The 13,123-nt window shown below is 36.8% G+C and overlaps 20 non-coding genes across 20 annotated transcripts; all 20 read right to left on the bottom strand.

Annotated features, from left to right (window-relative positions):
• Nucleotides 1-345: 345 nt before the first annotated feature.
• Nucleotides 346-419, bottom strand: Trnar-ucu (transfer RNA arginine (anticodon UCU)). Its single transcript has one exon. It is a non-coding gene; the product is annotated as a tRNA-Arg (tRNA).
• A 937-nt stretch (nucleotides 420-1,356) lies between these two features.
• Trnar-ucu (transfer RNA arginine (anticodon UCU)) lies at nucleotides 1,357-1,430 on the bottom strand. Its single transcript has one exon. It is a non-coding gene; the product is annotated as a tRNA-Arg (tRNA).
• Nucleotides 1,431-2,367: 937 nt separating this feature from the next.
• Nucleotides 2,368-2,441, bottom strand: Trnar-ucu (transfer RNA arginine (anticodon UCU)). Its single transcript has one exon. It is a non-coding gene; the product is annotated as a tRNA-Arg (tRNA).
• Nucleotides 2,442-2,872: 431 nt separating this feature from the next.
• Nucleotides 2,873-2,946, bottom strand: Trnar-ucu (transfer RNA arginine (anticodon UCU)). Its single transcript has one exon. It is a non-coding gene; the product is annotated as a tRNA-Arg (tRNA).
• A 432-nt stretch (nucleotides 2,947-3,378) lies between these two features.
• On the bottom strand, nucleotides 3,379-3,452 carry Trnar-ucu (transfer RNA arginine (anticodon UCU)). Its single transcript has one exon. It is a non-coding gene; the product is annotated as a tRNA-Arg (tRNA).
• A 431-nt stretch (nucleotides 3,453-3,883) lies between these two features.
• Nucleotides 3,884-3,957, bottom strand: Trnar-ucu (transfer RNA arginine (anticodon UCU)). The gene has a single exon. It is a non-coding gene; the product is annotated as a tRNA-Arg (tRNA).
• Nucleotides 3,958-4,393: 436 nt separating this feature from the next.
• Trnar-ucu (transfer RNA arginine (anticodon UCU)) lies at nucleotides 4,394-4,467 on the bottom strand. The gene has a single exon. It is a non-coding gene; the product is annotated as a tRNA-Arg (tRNA).
• Nucleotides 4,468-4,898: 431 nt separating this feature from the next.
• On the bottom strand, nucleotides 4,899-4,971 carry Trnar-ucu (transfer RNA arginine (anticodon UCU)). Its single transcript has one exon. It is a non-coding gene; the product is annotated as a tRNA-Arg (tRNA).
• A 432-nt stretch (nucleotides 4,972-5,403) lies between these two features.
• Trnar-ucu (transfer RNA arginine (anticodon UCU)) lies at nucleotides 5,404-5,477 on the bottom strand. Its single transcript has one exon. It is a non-coding gene; the product is annotated as a tRNA-Arg (tRNA).
• A 432-nt stretch (nucleotides 5,478-5,909) lies between these two features.
• On the bottom strand, nucleotides 5,910-5,983 carry Trnar-ucu (transfer RNA arginine (anticodon UCU)). The gene has a single exon. It is a non-coding gene; the product is annotated as a tRNA-Arg (tRNA).
• A 937-nt stretch (nucleotides 5,984-6,920) lies between these two features.
• Trnar-ucu (transfer RNA arginine (anticodon UCU)) lies at nucleotides 6,921-6,994 on the bottom strand. Its single transcript has one exon. It is a non-coding gene; the product is annotated as a tRNA-Arg (tRNA).
• A 432-nt stretch (nucleotides 6,995-7,426) lies between these two features.
• Nucleotides 7,427-7,500, bottom strand: Trnar-ucu (transfer RNA arginine (anticodon UCU)). Its single transcript has one exon. It is a non-coding gene; the product is annotated as a tRNA-Arg (tRNA).
• Nucleotides 7,501-8,442: 942 nt separating this feature from the next.
• Trnar-ucu (transfer RNA arginine (anticodon UCU)) lies at nucleotides 8,443-8,516 on the bottom strand. Its single transcript has one exon. It is a non-coding gene; the product is annotated as a tRNA-Arg (tRNA).
• Nucleotides 8,517-8,948: 432 nt separating this feature from the next.
• Nucleotides 8,949-9,022, bottom strand: Trnar-ucu (transfer RNA arginine (anticodon UCU)). Its single transcript has one exon. It is a non-coding gene; the product is annotated as a tRNA-Arg (tRNA).
• Nucleotides 9,023-9,458: 436 nt separating this feature from the next.
• Nucleotides 9,459-9,532, bottom strand: Trnar-ucu (transfer RNA arginine (anticodon UCU)). The gene has a single exon. It is a non-coding gene; the product is annotated as a tRNA-Arg (tRNA).
• A 1,443-nt stretch (nucleotides 9,533-10,975) lies between these two features.
• On the bottom strand, nucleotides 10,976-11,049 carry Trnar-ucu (transfer RNA arginine (anticodon UCU)). Its single transcript has one exon. It is a non-coding gene; the product is annotated as a tRNA-Arg (tRNA).
• A 436-nt stretch (nucleotides 11,050-11,485) lies between these two features.
• Nucleotides 11,486-11,559, bottom strand: Trnar-ucu (transfer RNA arginine (anticodon UCU)). Its single transcript has one exon. It is a non-coding gene; the product is annotated as a tRNA-Arg (tRNA).
• Nucleotides 11,560-11,991: 432 nt separating this feature from the next.
• On the bottom strand, nucleotides 11,992-12,065 carry Trnar-ucu (transfer RNA arginine (anticodon UCU)). The gene has a single exon. It is a non-coding gene; the product is annotated as a tRNA-Arg (tRNA).
• A 432-nt stretch (nucleotides 12,066-12,497) lies between these two features.
• On the bottom strand, nucleotides 12,498-12,571 carry Trnar-ucu (transfer RNA arginine (anticodon UCU)). The gene has a single exon. It is a non-coding gene; the product is annotated as a tRNA-Arg (tRNA).
• Nucleotides 12,572-13,002: 431 nt separating this feature from the next.
• Trnar-ucu (transfer RNA arginine (anticodon UCU)) lies at nucleotides 13,003-13,076 on the bottom strand. Its single transcript has one exon. It is a non-coding gene; the product is annotated as a tRNA-Arg (tRNA).
• Between the last annotated feature and the right edge of the window lie 47 nt (nucleotides 13,077-13,123).

Here is a 13,123-nt window from a genome sequence, read left to right on the forward strand (position 1 = left end):
ATGTTAACAGTCGAGTGCAGTAAGCCAAAACAACATGTTGAGTAAAAGTCTAAATGCTTTGTCAATATTTAATTGATGACCTATTTGGCATTGCTTTTTCTTTGATCAAGTGTTCTTGTGCAGAGAGAGTGGTTAGTAGAAAGTAATTGCTGCAAAAAAGTCTTTTAGTGAATCAGAATATGGAATGCCTAAAATGACTACGGAAATTCCATTAAATTCTACTTTGTTCGGCGTTATTAATCGTGGCGTGCCATTAAATGAACTTGGTTTTAATTAAACACATTGAATTCGGTTTGTTTGCGCAGCACCTTTGTTAAATAGCATTGGTAAGAAACTAGCAAAAATCACCGCTGATGGGAGTCGAACCCACAACCTTTGAATTAGAAGTCCAACGCGCTAGTCCATTGCGTCACAGCGGCACGGCTATATAAATATAATAGGCATTGCAGCGATTTAACCCAACAAAATGGTTACACATCTAGTAACCATTCGGTAACATGATGGATATGTTAACAGTCGAGTGAAGTAAGCCAAAACAATGTGTTGAGTAAAAGTCTAAATGCTTTTTCAATATTTAATTGATGACCTATTTGGCTTTGCTTTTTCTTTGATCAAGTGTTCTTGTGCAGAGAGAGTGGCTAGTAGAAAGTAATTGCTGCAAAAAAATCTTTTAGTGAATCAGCATATCGATTGTCTTACATGACTACGGATGTTCCATTAATTTCTATTATGTTCTGCGTTATTACTCTTGGCTTCCCATTAAATGAAATTGGTTTGGATTTAACGCATTGAACACGTTTGTTTGCTAAGCATCTCTGTGCAATAGCAAGGGCAAAAATCTAGCATAAATCTCCGCTGATGGGAGTCGAACCCAGAACCTTTGAATTAAAAGTCCAACGCGCTAGTCCATTGCGCCACAGCGGCACGGTTACTGATAGTTGATAGGCATTGCAGCGATTTAACCCAAGAAAATGGTTACACATCTAGTAATCATTCGGTAACATGATGGATATGTTAACAGTCGAGTGCAGTAAGCCAAAACAACATGTTGAGTAAAAGTCTAAATGCTTTGTCAATATTTAATTGATGACCTATTTGGCATTGCTTTTTCTTTGATCAAGTGTTCTTGTGCAGAGAGAGTGGTTAGTAGAAAGTAATTGCTGCAAAAAAATCTTTTAGTGAATCAGAATATGGAATGCCTAAAATGACTACGGAAATTCCATTAAATTCTACTTTTTTCGGCGTTATTAATCGTGGCGTGCCATTAAATGAACTTGGTTTTAATTAAACACATTGAATTCGGTTTGTTTGCGCAGCACCTTTGTTAAATAGCATTGGTAAGAAACTAGCAAAAATCACCGCTGATGGGAGTCGAACCCACAACCTTTGAATTAGAAGTCCAACGCGCTAGTCCATTGCGTCACAGCGGCACGGCTATATAAATATGATAGGCATTGCAGCGATTTAACCCAACAAAATGGTTACACATCTAGTAACCATTCGGTAACATGATGGATATGTTAACAGTCGAGTGAAGTAAGCCAAAACAATGTGTTGAGTAAAAGTCTAAATGCTTTTTCAATATTTAATTGATGACCTATTTGGCTTTGCTTTTTCTTTGATCAAGTGTTCTTGTGCAGAGAGAGTGGCTAGTAGAAAGTAATTGCTGCAAAAAAATCTTTTAGTGAATCAGCATATCGATTGTCTTACATGACTACGGATGTTCCATTAATTTCTATTATGTTCTGCGTTATTACTCTTGGCTTCCCATTAAATGAAATTGGTTTGGATTTAACGCATTGAACACGTTTGTTTGCTAAGCATCTCTGTGCAATAGCAAGGGCAAAAATCTAGCATAAATCTCCGCTGATGGGAGTCGAACCCAGAACCTTTGAATTAAAAGTCCAACGCGCTAGTCCATTGCGCCACAGCGGCACGGTTACTGATATTTGATAGGTATTGGAGCAATTTAACCCAACAAAATGTTTGCACATCTAGTAATCATTCGTTAACAGCATGGATATGTTAACAGTCGAGTGCAGCAAGCCAAAACAATATGTAGAGTAAAAATCTAAATGTTTTGTCAATAATAGATTGATGACCTATTTGGCTTTGCTTTTTCCTTGATCAAGTGTTCTTGTGCAGAGAGAGTGGTTAGTAGAAAGTAATTGCTGCAAGAAAATCTTTTAGTGAATCAGCATATGGAATGCCTTAAATGACTACGGAAATTCCATTAAATTCTATTTTGTTCGGCGTTATTAATCTTGGCGTCCCATTAAATGAACTTGGTTTTAATTAAACACATTAAATTCGGTTTGTTTGCGCAGCACCTTTGTTAAATAGCATTGGTAAGAAACTAGCAAAAATCACCGCTGATGGGCGTCGAACCCACAACCTTTGAATTAGAAGTCCAACGCGCTAGTCCATTGCGCCACAGCGGCACGGCTATATAAATATGATAGGCATTGCAGCGATTTAACCCAAGAAAATGGTTACACATCTAGTAATTATTCGGTAACATGATGGATATGTTAACAGTCGAGTGCAGTAAGCCAAAACAACATGTTGAGTAAAAGTCTAAATGCTTTTTCAATATTTAATTGATGACCTATTTGGCTTTGCTTTTTCTTTGATCAAGTGTTCTTGTGCAGAGAGAGTGGCTAGTAGAAAGTAATTGCTGCAAAAAAATCTTTTAATGAATCAGCATATCGATTGCCTTACATGACTACGGATGTTCCATTAATTTCTATTATGTTCTGCGTTATTACTCTTGGCTTCCCAATAAATGAAATTGGTTTGGATTTAACGCATTGAACACGTTTGTTTGCTAAGCATCTCTGTGCAATAGCAAGGGCAAAAATCTAGCATAAATCACCGCTGATGGGAGTCGAACCCAGAACCTTTGAATTAGAAGTCCAACGCGCTAGTCCATTGCGCCACAGCGGCACGGTTACTGATATTTGATAGGCATTGGAGAAATTTAACCCAACAAAATGGTTACACATCTAGTAATCATTCGTTAACAGGATGGATATGTTAACAGTCGAGTGCAGCAAGCCAAAACAATATGTAGAGTAAAAATCTAAATGTTTTGTCAATAATAGATTGATGACCTATTTGGCTTTGCTTTTTGTTTGATCAAGTGTTCTTGTGCAGAGAGAGTGGTTAGTAGTAAGTAATTGCTGCAAAAAAATCTTTTAGTGAATCAACATATGGAATGTCTTAAATGACTACGGAAATTCCATTAAATTCTATTTTGTTCGGCGTTATTAATCTTGGCGTGCCATTAAATGAACTTGGTTTTGATTAAACACATTGAATTCGGTTTGTTTGCGCAGCACCTTTGTTAAATAGCATTGGTAAGAAACTAGCGAAAATCACCGCTCATGGGCGTCGAACCCACAACCTTTGAATTAGAAGTCCAACGCGCTAGTCCATTGCGCTACAGCGGCACGCTTGTTGATATTTGATAGGCATTGGAGCAATTTAACCCAAGAAAATGTTTGCACATCTAGTAATCATTCGTTAACAAGATGGATATGTTAACAGTCGAGTGCAGCAAGCCAAAACAATATGTAGAGTAAATATCTAAATGCTTTGTCAATAATAGATTGATGACCTATTTGTCTTTGCTTTTTCTTTGATCAAGTGTTCTTGTGCAGAGAGAGTGGTTAGTAGAAAGTAATTGCTGCAAAAAAATCTTTTAGTGAATCAGCATATCGAATGCCTTACATGACTACGGATGTGCCATTAATTTCTATTATGTTCTGCGTTATTACTCTTGGCTTCCCATTAAATGAAATTGGTTTGGATTTAACGCATTGAACACGTTTGTTTGCTAAGCATCTCTGTGCAATAGCAAGGGTAAAAATCTAGCATAAATCACCGCTGAAGGGAGTTGAACCCACAACCTTTGAATTAGAAGTCCAACGCGCTAGTCCATTGCGCTACAGCGGCACGGTTACTGATATTTGATAGGCATTGGAGCAATTTAACCAAACAAAATGTTTGCACATCTAGTAATCATACGTTAACAGGATGGATATCTTAAAAGTCGAGTGCAGCAAGCCAAAACAATATGTAGAGTAAAAATCTAAATGCTTTGTCAATATTAAATTGATGACCTATTTTGTATTGCTTTTTCTTTGATCAAGTGCCCTTGCGCAGAGAGAGTAGCTACTAGAAAGTAATTACTGCAAATAAAAAAAACTTCTAGTGAATCAGCATATGAAATGCTTTAAATGACTACGGAAATTCCATTAAAATATACTTTGTTCTGCGTTACTAATCTTGGCGTCCCATTAAATGAATTTGGTTTTGATTAAACACATTGAATACGGTTTGTTTGCGCAGCACCTTTGTTAAATAGCATTGGTAAGAAACTAGCAAAAATCACCGCTGATGGGAGTCGAACCCACAACCTTTGAATTAGAAGTCCAACGCGCTAGTCCATTGCGCCACAGCGGCACGGTTATTGACATTTGATAGGCATTGGAGCAATTTAACCCAAGAAAATGTTTGCACATCTAGTAATCATTCGTTAACATGATGAATATGTTAACAGTCGAGTGCAGTAAGCCAAAACAATATGTAGAGTAAATATCTAAATACTTTGTCAATTTTAAATTGATGACCTATTTTGTTTTGCTTTTTCTTTGATCAAGTGTTCTTGTGCAGAGAGAGTGGTTAGTAGAAAGTACCTGCTGCAAAAAAATATTTTAGTGAATCAGCATATCAAATGCCTTACATGACTACGGATGTTCCAATAATTTCTATAATGTTCTGCGTTATTACTCTTGGCTTCCCATTGTATGAATTTGGTTTGGATTTAAAGCATTAAACACGTTTGTTTGCTAAGCATCTCTGTGCAATAGCAAGGGTAAAAATCTATCATAAGTCACCGCTGATGGGAGTCGAACCACAACCTTTGAATTAGAAGTCCAACGCGCTAGTCCATTGCGCCACAGCGGCACGGTTACTGTTATTTGATAGGCATTGGAACAATTTAACCCAACAAAATGTTTGCACATCTAGTAATCATTCGTTAACAGGATGGACATGCTAACAGTCGAGTGCAGCAAGCCAAAGCAATATGTAGAGTAAAAATCTAAATGCTTTGTCAATAATAGATTGATGACCTATTTGGCTTTGCTTTTTCTTTGATCAAGTGTTCTTGTGCAGAGAGAGTGGTTAGTAGAAAGTAATTGCTGCAAAAAAATCTTTTAGTGAATCAGCATATGGAATGCCTTAAATGACTACGGAAATTCCATTAAATTCTATTTTGTTCGGCGTTGTTAATCTTGGCGTCCCATTAAATGAACTTGGTTGTGATTAAACACATTGAATTGGGTTTGTTTGCGCAGCACCTTTGTTAAATAGCATTGGTAAGAAACTAGCAAGAATCACCGCTGATGGGAGTCGAACTCACAACCTTTGAATTAGAAGTCCAACGCGCTAGTCCATTGCGCCACAGCGGCACGGCTATGTAAATATGATAGGCATTGCAGCGATTTAACCCAAGAAAATGGTTACACATCTAGTAATCATTCGGTAACATGATGGATATGTTAACAGTCGAGTGCAGTAAGCCAAAACAACATGTTGAGTAAAAGTCTAAATGCTTTGTCAATATTTAATTGATGACCTATTTGGCATTGCTTTTTCTTTGATCAAGTGTTCTTGTGCAGAGAGAGTGGTTAGTAGAAAGTAATTGCTGCAAAAAAATCTTTTAGTGAATCAGCATATGGAATGTCTTAAATGACTAGGGAAATTCCATTAAATTCTACTTTGTTCGGCGTTATTAATCGTGGCGTCCCATCAAATGAACTTGGTTTTAATTAAACACATTGAATTCGGTTTGTTTGCGCAGCACCTTTGTTAAATAGCATTGGTAAGAAACTAGCAAAAATCACCGCTGATGGGAGTCGAACCCACAACCTTTGAATTAGAAGTCCAACGCGCTAGTCCATTGCGCCACAGCGGCACGGCTATATAAATATGATAGGCATTGCAGCGATTTAACCCAACAAAATGGTTACACATCTAGTAACCATTCGGTAACATGATGGATATGTTAACAGTCGAGTGAAGTAAGCCAAAACAATGTGTTAAGTAAAAATCTAAATGCTTTTTCAATATTTAATTGATGACCTATTTGGCTTTGCTTTTTCTTTGATCAAGTGTTCTTGTGCAGAGAGAGTGGCTAGTAGAAAGTAATTGCTGCAAAAAAATCTTTTGGTGAATCAGCATATCGATTGCCTTACATGACTACGGATGTTCCATTAATTTCTATTATGTTCTGCGTTATTACTCTTGGCTTCCCATTAAATGAAATTGGTTTGGATTTAAAGCATTGAACACGTTTGTTTACTAAGCATCTCTGTGCAATAGCAAGGGCAAAAATCTAGCATAAATCACCGCTGATGGGAGTCGAACCCAGAACCTTTGAATTAAAAGTCCAACGCGCTAGTCCATTGCGCCACAGCGGCACGGTTACTGATATTTGATAGGCATTGGAGCAATTTAACCCAACAAAATGTTTGCACACCTAGTAATCATTCGTTAACAGGATGGATATGTTAACAGTCGAGTGCAGGAAGCCAAAACAATATGTAGAGTAAAAATCTAAATGTTTTGTCAATAATAGATTGATGACCTATTTGGCTTTGCTTTTTGTTTGATCAAGTGTTCTTGTGCAGAGAGAGTGGTTAGTAGAAAGTAATTGCTGCAAGAAAATCTTTTAATGAATCAGCATATGGAATGCCTTAAATGACTACGGAAATTCCATTAAATTCTATTTTGTTCGGCGTTATTAATCTTGGCGTCCCATTAAATGAACTTAGTTTTGATTAAACACATTGAATTCGGTTTGTTTGCGCAGCACCTTTGTTAAATAGCATTGGTAAGAAACTAGCAAAAATCACCGCTGATGGGCGTCGAACCCACAACCTTTGAATTAGAAGTCCAACGCGCTAGTCCATTGCGCCACAGCGGCACGGCTATATAAATATGATAGGCATTGCAGCGATTTAACCCAAGAAAATGGTTACACATCTAGTAATTATTCGGTAACATGATGAATATGTTAACAGTCGAGTGCAGTAAGCCAAAACAACATGTTGAGTAAAAGTCTAAATGCTTTTTCAATATTTAATTGATGACCTATTTGGCTTTGCTTTTTCTTTGATCAAGTGTTCTTGTGCAGAGAGAGTGGCTAGTAGAAAGTAATTGCTGCAAAAAAATCTTTTAGTGAATCAGCATATCGATTGCCTTACATGACTACGGAAATTCCATTAAATTCTACTTTGTTCGGCGTTATTAATCTTGGCGTCCAATTAAATGAACTTGGTTTTGATTAAACGCATTGAATTCGGTTTGTTTGCGCAGCACCTTTGTTAAATAGCATTGGTAAGAAACTAGCAAAAATCACCGCTGATAGGAGTCGAACCAACAACCTTTGAATTAGAAGTCCAACGCGCTAGTACATTGCGCCACAGCGGCACGGTTATTGATATTTGATAGGCATTGGAGCAATTTAACCCAAGAAAATGTTTGCACATCTAGTAATCATTCGTTAACATGATGAATATGTTAACAGTCGAGTGCAGTAAGCCAAAACAATATGTAGAGTAAATATATAAATACTTTGTCAATATTAAATTGATGACCTATTTTGTTTTGCTTCTTCTTTGATCAAGTGCCCTTGCGCAGAGAGAGTAGCTACTAGAAAGTAATTACTGCAAATAAAAAAAACTTCTAGTGAATCAGCATATGAAATGCCTTATATGACTACGGAATTTCCATTAAAATCTACTTTGTTCTGCGTTGTTAATCTTGGCGTCCCAGTAAGTGGACTTGGTTTTGATTAAACACATTGAATAAGGTTTGTTTGCGCAGCACCTTTGTTAAATAGCATTGGTAAGAAATTAGCAAAAATCACTGTTGATGGGAGTCGAACCCACAACCTTTGAATTAGAAATCCAACTCGCTAGTCCATTGCGCCACAGCGGCACGGTTAATGATATTTGATAGGCATTGGAGAAATTTAACCCAAGAAAATGTTTGCACATCTAGTAATCATTCGTTAACATGATGAATATGTTAACACTCGAGTGCAGTAAGCCAAAACAATGTGTTAAGTAAAAATCTAAATGCTTTTTCAATATTTAATTGATGACCTATTTGCCTTTGCTTTTTCTTTGATCAGGTGTTTTTTTGCAGAGAGAGTGGTTAGTAGAAAGTAATTGCTGCAAAAAAATCTTTTAGTGAATCAGCATATGGAATGCCTTAAATGACTACGGAAATTCTATTAAATTCTACTTTGTTCGGCGTTATTAATCTTGGCGTCCCATTAAATGAACTTGGTTTTGATTAAACACAATGAATTCGGTTTGTTTGCGCAGCACCTTTGTTAAATAGCATTGGTAAGAAACTAGCAAAAATCACCGCTGATGGGAGTCGAACCCACAACCTTTGAATTAGAAGTCCAACGCGCTAGTCCATTGCGCCACAGCGGCACAGTTACTGATATTTGATAGGCATTGGAGCAATTTAACCCAACAAAATGTTTGCACATCTAGTAATCATTCGTTAACAGGATGGATATGTTAACAGTCAAGTGCAGCAAGCCAAAACAATATGTAGAGTAAAAATCTAAATGTTTTGTCAATAATAGATTGATGACCTATTTGGCTTTGCTTTTTCTTTGATCAAGTGTTCTTGTGCAGAGAGAGTGGTTAGTAGAAAGTATTTGCTGCAAGAAAATCTTTTAGTGAATCAGCATATGGAATGCCTTAAATGACTACGGAAATTCCATTAAATTCTATTTTGTTCGGCGTTATTAATCTTGGCGTGCCATTAAATGAACTTGGTTTTGATTAAACACATTGAATTCGGTTTGTTTGCGCAGCACCTTTGTTAAATAGCATTGGTAAGAAACTAGCGAAAATCACCGCTCATGGGCGTCGAACCCACAACCTTTGAATTAGAAGTCCAACGCGCTAGTCCATTGCGCTACAGCGGCACGCTTATTGATATTTGATAGGCATTGGAGCAATTTAACCCAAGAAAATGTTTGCAAATCTAGTAATCATTCGTTAACATGATGAATATGTTAACAGTCGAGTGCAGTAAGCTAAAACAATATGTAGAGTAAATATCTAAATACTTTGTCAATATTAAATTGATGACCTATTTTGTTTTGCTTCTTCTTTGATCAAGTGCCCTTGCGCAGAGAGAGTAGCTACTAGAAAGTAATTACTGCAAATAAAAAAAACTTCTAGTGAATCAGCATATGAAATGCCTTTTATGACTACGGAAATTCCATTAAAATCTACTTTGTTCTGCGTTATTAATCTTGGCGTCCCAGTAAATGGACTTGGTTTTGATTAAACACATTGAACAAGGTTTGTTTGCGCAGCACCTTTGTTAAATAGCATTGGTAAGAAATCAGCAAAAATCACTGCTGATGGGAGTCGAACCCACAACCTTTGAATTAGAAGTCCAACGCGCTAGTCCATTGCGCCACAGCGGCACGGTTAATGATATTTGATAGGCATTGGAGAAATTTAACCCAAGAAAATGTTTGCACATCTAGTAATCATTCGTTAACATGATGAATATGTTAACACTCGAGTGCAGTAAGCCAAAACAATATGTAGAGTAAAAATCTAAATGCTTTGTCAATAATAGATTGATGACCTATTTGGCTTTGCTTTTTCTTTGATCAAGTGTTCTTGTGCAGAGAGAGTGGTTAGTAGAAAGTAATTACTGCAAAAAAATCTTTTAGTGAATCAGCATATGGAATGCCTTAAATGACTACGGAAATTCCATTAAATTCTATTTTGTTCGGCGTTATTAATCTTGGCGTCCCATTAAATGAACTTGGTTTTGATTAAACACATTAAATTCGGTTTGTTTGCGCAGCACCTTTGTTAAATAGCATTGGTAAGAAACTAGCAAAAATCACCGCTGATGGGCGTCGAACCCACAACCTTTGAATTAGAATTCCAACACGCTAGTGCATTGCGCCACAGCGGCACGGCTATATAAATATGATAGGCATTGCAGCGATTTAACCCAAGAAAATGGTTACACATCTAGTAATCATTCGGTAACATGATGAATATGTTAACAGTCGTGTGCAGTAAGCCAAAACAATATGTAGAGTAAATATCTAAATACTTTGTCAATATTAAATTGATGACACATTTTGTTTTGCTTTTTCTTTGATCAAGTGTTCTTGTGCAGAGAGAGTGGTTAGCAGAAAGTAATTGCTGCAAAAAAATCTTTTAGTGAATCAGCATATCGATTGCCTTACATGACTACGGATGTTCCATTAATTTCTATTATGTTCTGCGTTATTACTCTTGGCTTCCCAATAAATGAAATTAGTTTGGATTTAACGCATTGAACACGTTTGTTTGCTAAGCATCTCTGTGCAATAGCAAGGGCAAAAATCTAGCATAAATCACCGCTGATGGGAGTCGAACCCAGAACCTTTGAATTAAAAGTCCAACGCGCTAGTCCATTGCGCCACAGCGGCACGGTTACAGATATTTGATAGGCATTGGAGCAATTTAACCCAACATAATGTTTGCACATCTAGTAATCATTCGTTAACAGGATGGATATGTTAACAGTCAGGTGCAGCAAGCCAAAACAATATGTAGAGTAAAAATCTAAATGTTTTGTCAATAATAGATTGATGACCTATTTGGCTTTGCTTTTTCTTTGATCAAGTGTTCTTGTGCAGAGAGAGTGGTTAGTAGAAAGTATTTGCTGCAAGAAAATCTTTTAGTGAATCAGCATATGGAATGCCTTAAATGACTACGGAAATTCCATTAAATTCTATTTTGTTCGGCGTTATTAATCTTGGCGTGCCATTAAATGAACTTGGTTTTGATTAAACACATTGAATTCGGTTTGTTTGCGCAGCCCCTTTGTTAAATAGCATTGGTAAGAAACTAGCGAAAATCACCGCTGATGGGCGTCGAACCCACAACCTTTGAATTAGAAGACCAACGCGCTAGTCCATTGCGCTACAGCGGCACGCTTATTGATATTTGATAGGCATTGGAGCAATTTAACCCAAGAAAATGTTTGCACATCTAGTAATCATTCGTTAACATGATGAATATGTTAACAGTCGAGTGCAGTAAGCTAAAACAATATGTAGAGTAAATATCTAAATACTTTGTCAATATTAAATTGATGACCTATTTTGTTTTGCTTCTTCTTTGATCAAGTGCCCTTGCGCAAAGAGAGTAGCTACTAGAAAGTAATTACTGCAAATAAAAAAAATTTCTAGTGAATCAGCATATGAAATGCCTTATATGACTACGGAAATTCCATTAAAATCTACTTTGTTCTGCGTTATTAATCTTGGCGTCCCAGTAAATGGACTTGGTTTTGATTAAACACATTGAACAAGGTTTGTTTGCGCAGCACCTTTGTTAAATAGCATTGGTAAGAAATCAGCAAAAATCACTGCTGATGGGAGTCGAACCCACAACCTTTGAATTAGAAGTCCAACGCGCTAGTCCATTATGCCACAGCGGCACGGTTCATGATATTTGATAGGCATTGGAGAAATTTAACCCAAGAAAATGTTTGCACATCTAGTAATCATTCGTTAACATGATGAATATGTTAACACTCGAGTGCAGTAAGCCAAAACAATATGTAGAGTAAAAATCTAAATGCTTTGTCAATAATAGATTGATGACCTATTTGGCTTTGCTTTTTCTTTGATCAAGTGTTCTTGTGCAGAGAGAGTGGTTAGTAGAAAGTAATTGCTGCAAAAAAATCTTTTAGTGAATCAGCATATGGAATGCCTTAAATGACTACGGAAATTCCATTAAATTCTATTTTGTTCGGCGTTATTAATCTTGGCGTCCCATTAAATGAACTTGGTTTTGATTAAACACATTGAATTCGGTTTGTTTGCGCAGCACCTTTGTTAAATAGCATTGGTAAGAAACAAGCAAAAATCACCGCTGATGGGCGTCGAACCCACAACCTTTGAATTAGAAGTCCAACACGCTAGTCCATTGCGCCACAGCGGCACGGCTATATAAATATGATAGGCATTGCAGCGATTTAACCCAAGAAAATGGTTACACATCTAGTAATCATTCGGTAACATGATGAATATGTTAACAGTCGAGTGCAGTAAGCCAAAACAATATGTAGAGTAAATATCTAAATACTTTGTCAATATTAAATTGATGACACATTTTGTTTTGCTTTTTCTTTGATCAAGTGTTCTTGTGCAGAGAGAGTGGTTAGCAGAAAGTAATTGCTGCAAGAAAATCTTTTAGTGAATCAGCATATGGAATGCCTTAAATGACTACGGAAATTCCATTAAATTCTATTTTGTTCGGCGTTATTAATCTTGGCGTCCCATTAAATGAACTTGGTTTTGATTAAACACATTGAATTCGGTTTGTTTGCGCAGCACCTTTGTTAAATAGCATTGGTAAAAAACTAGCAAAAATCACCGCTGATGGGAGTCGAACCCACAACCTTTGAATTAGAAGTCCAACGCGCTAGTCCATTGCGCCACAGCGGCATGCTTATTGATATTTGATAGGCATTGGAGCAATTTAACCCAAGAAAATGGTTACACATCTGATAATCATTCGGTAACATGATGAATATGTTAACAGTCGAGTGCAGTAAGCCAAAACAATATGTAGAGTAAATATCTAAATACTTTGTCAATATTAAATTGATGACACATTTTGTTTTGCTTTTTCTTTGATCAAGTGTTCTTGTGCAGAGAGAGTGGTTAGCAGAAAGTAATTGCTGCAAAAAAACTTTTAGTGAATCAGCATATCAAATGCCTTACATGACTACGGATGTTCCAATAATTTCTATAATGTTCTGCGTTATTACTCTTGGCTTCCCATTGTATGAATTTGGTTTTGATTAAACACATTAAATTCGGTTTGTTTGCGCAGCACCTTTGTTAAATAGCATTGGTAAGAAACTAGCAAAAATCACCGCTGATGGGCGTCGAACCCACAACCTTTGAATTAGAAGTCCAACACGCTAGTCCATTGCGCCACAGCGGCACGGCTATATAAATATGATAGGCATTGCAGCGATTTAACCCAAGAAA

This window comes from Hydractinia symbiolongicarpus, chromosome 14 (assembly GCF_029227915.1).
Source record: "Hydractinia symbiolongicarpus strain clone_291-10 chromosome 14, HSymV2.1, whole genome shotgun sequence".
Lineage (NCBI taxonomy): Eukaryota > Metazoa > Cnidaria > Hydrozoa > Anthoathecata > Hydractiniidae > Hydractinia > Hydractinia symbiolongicarpus.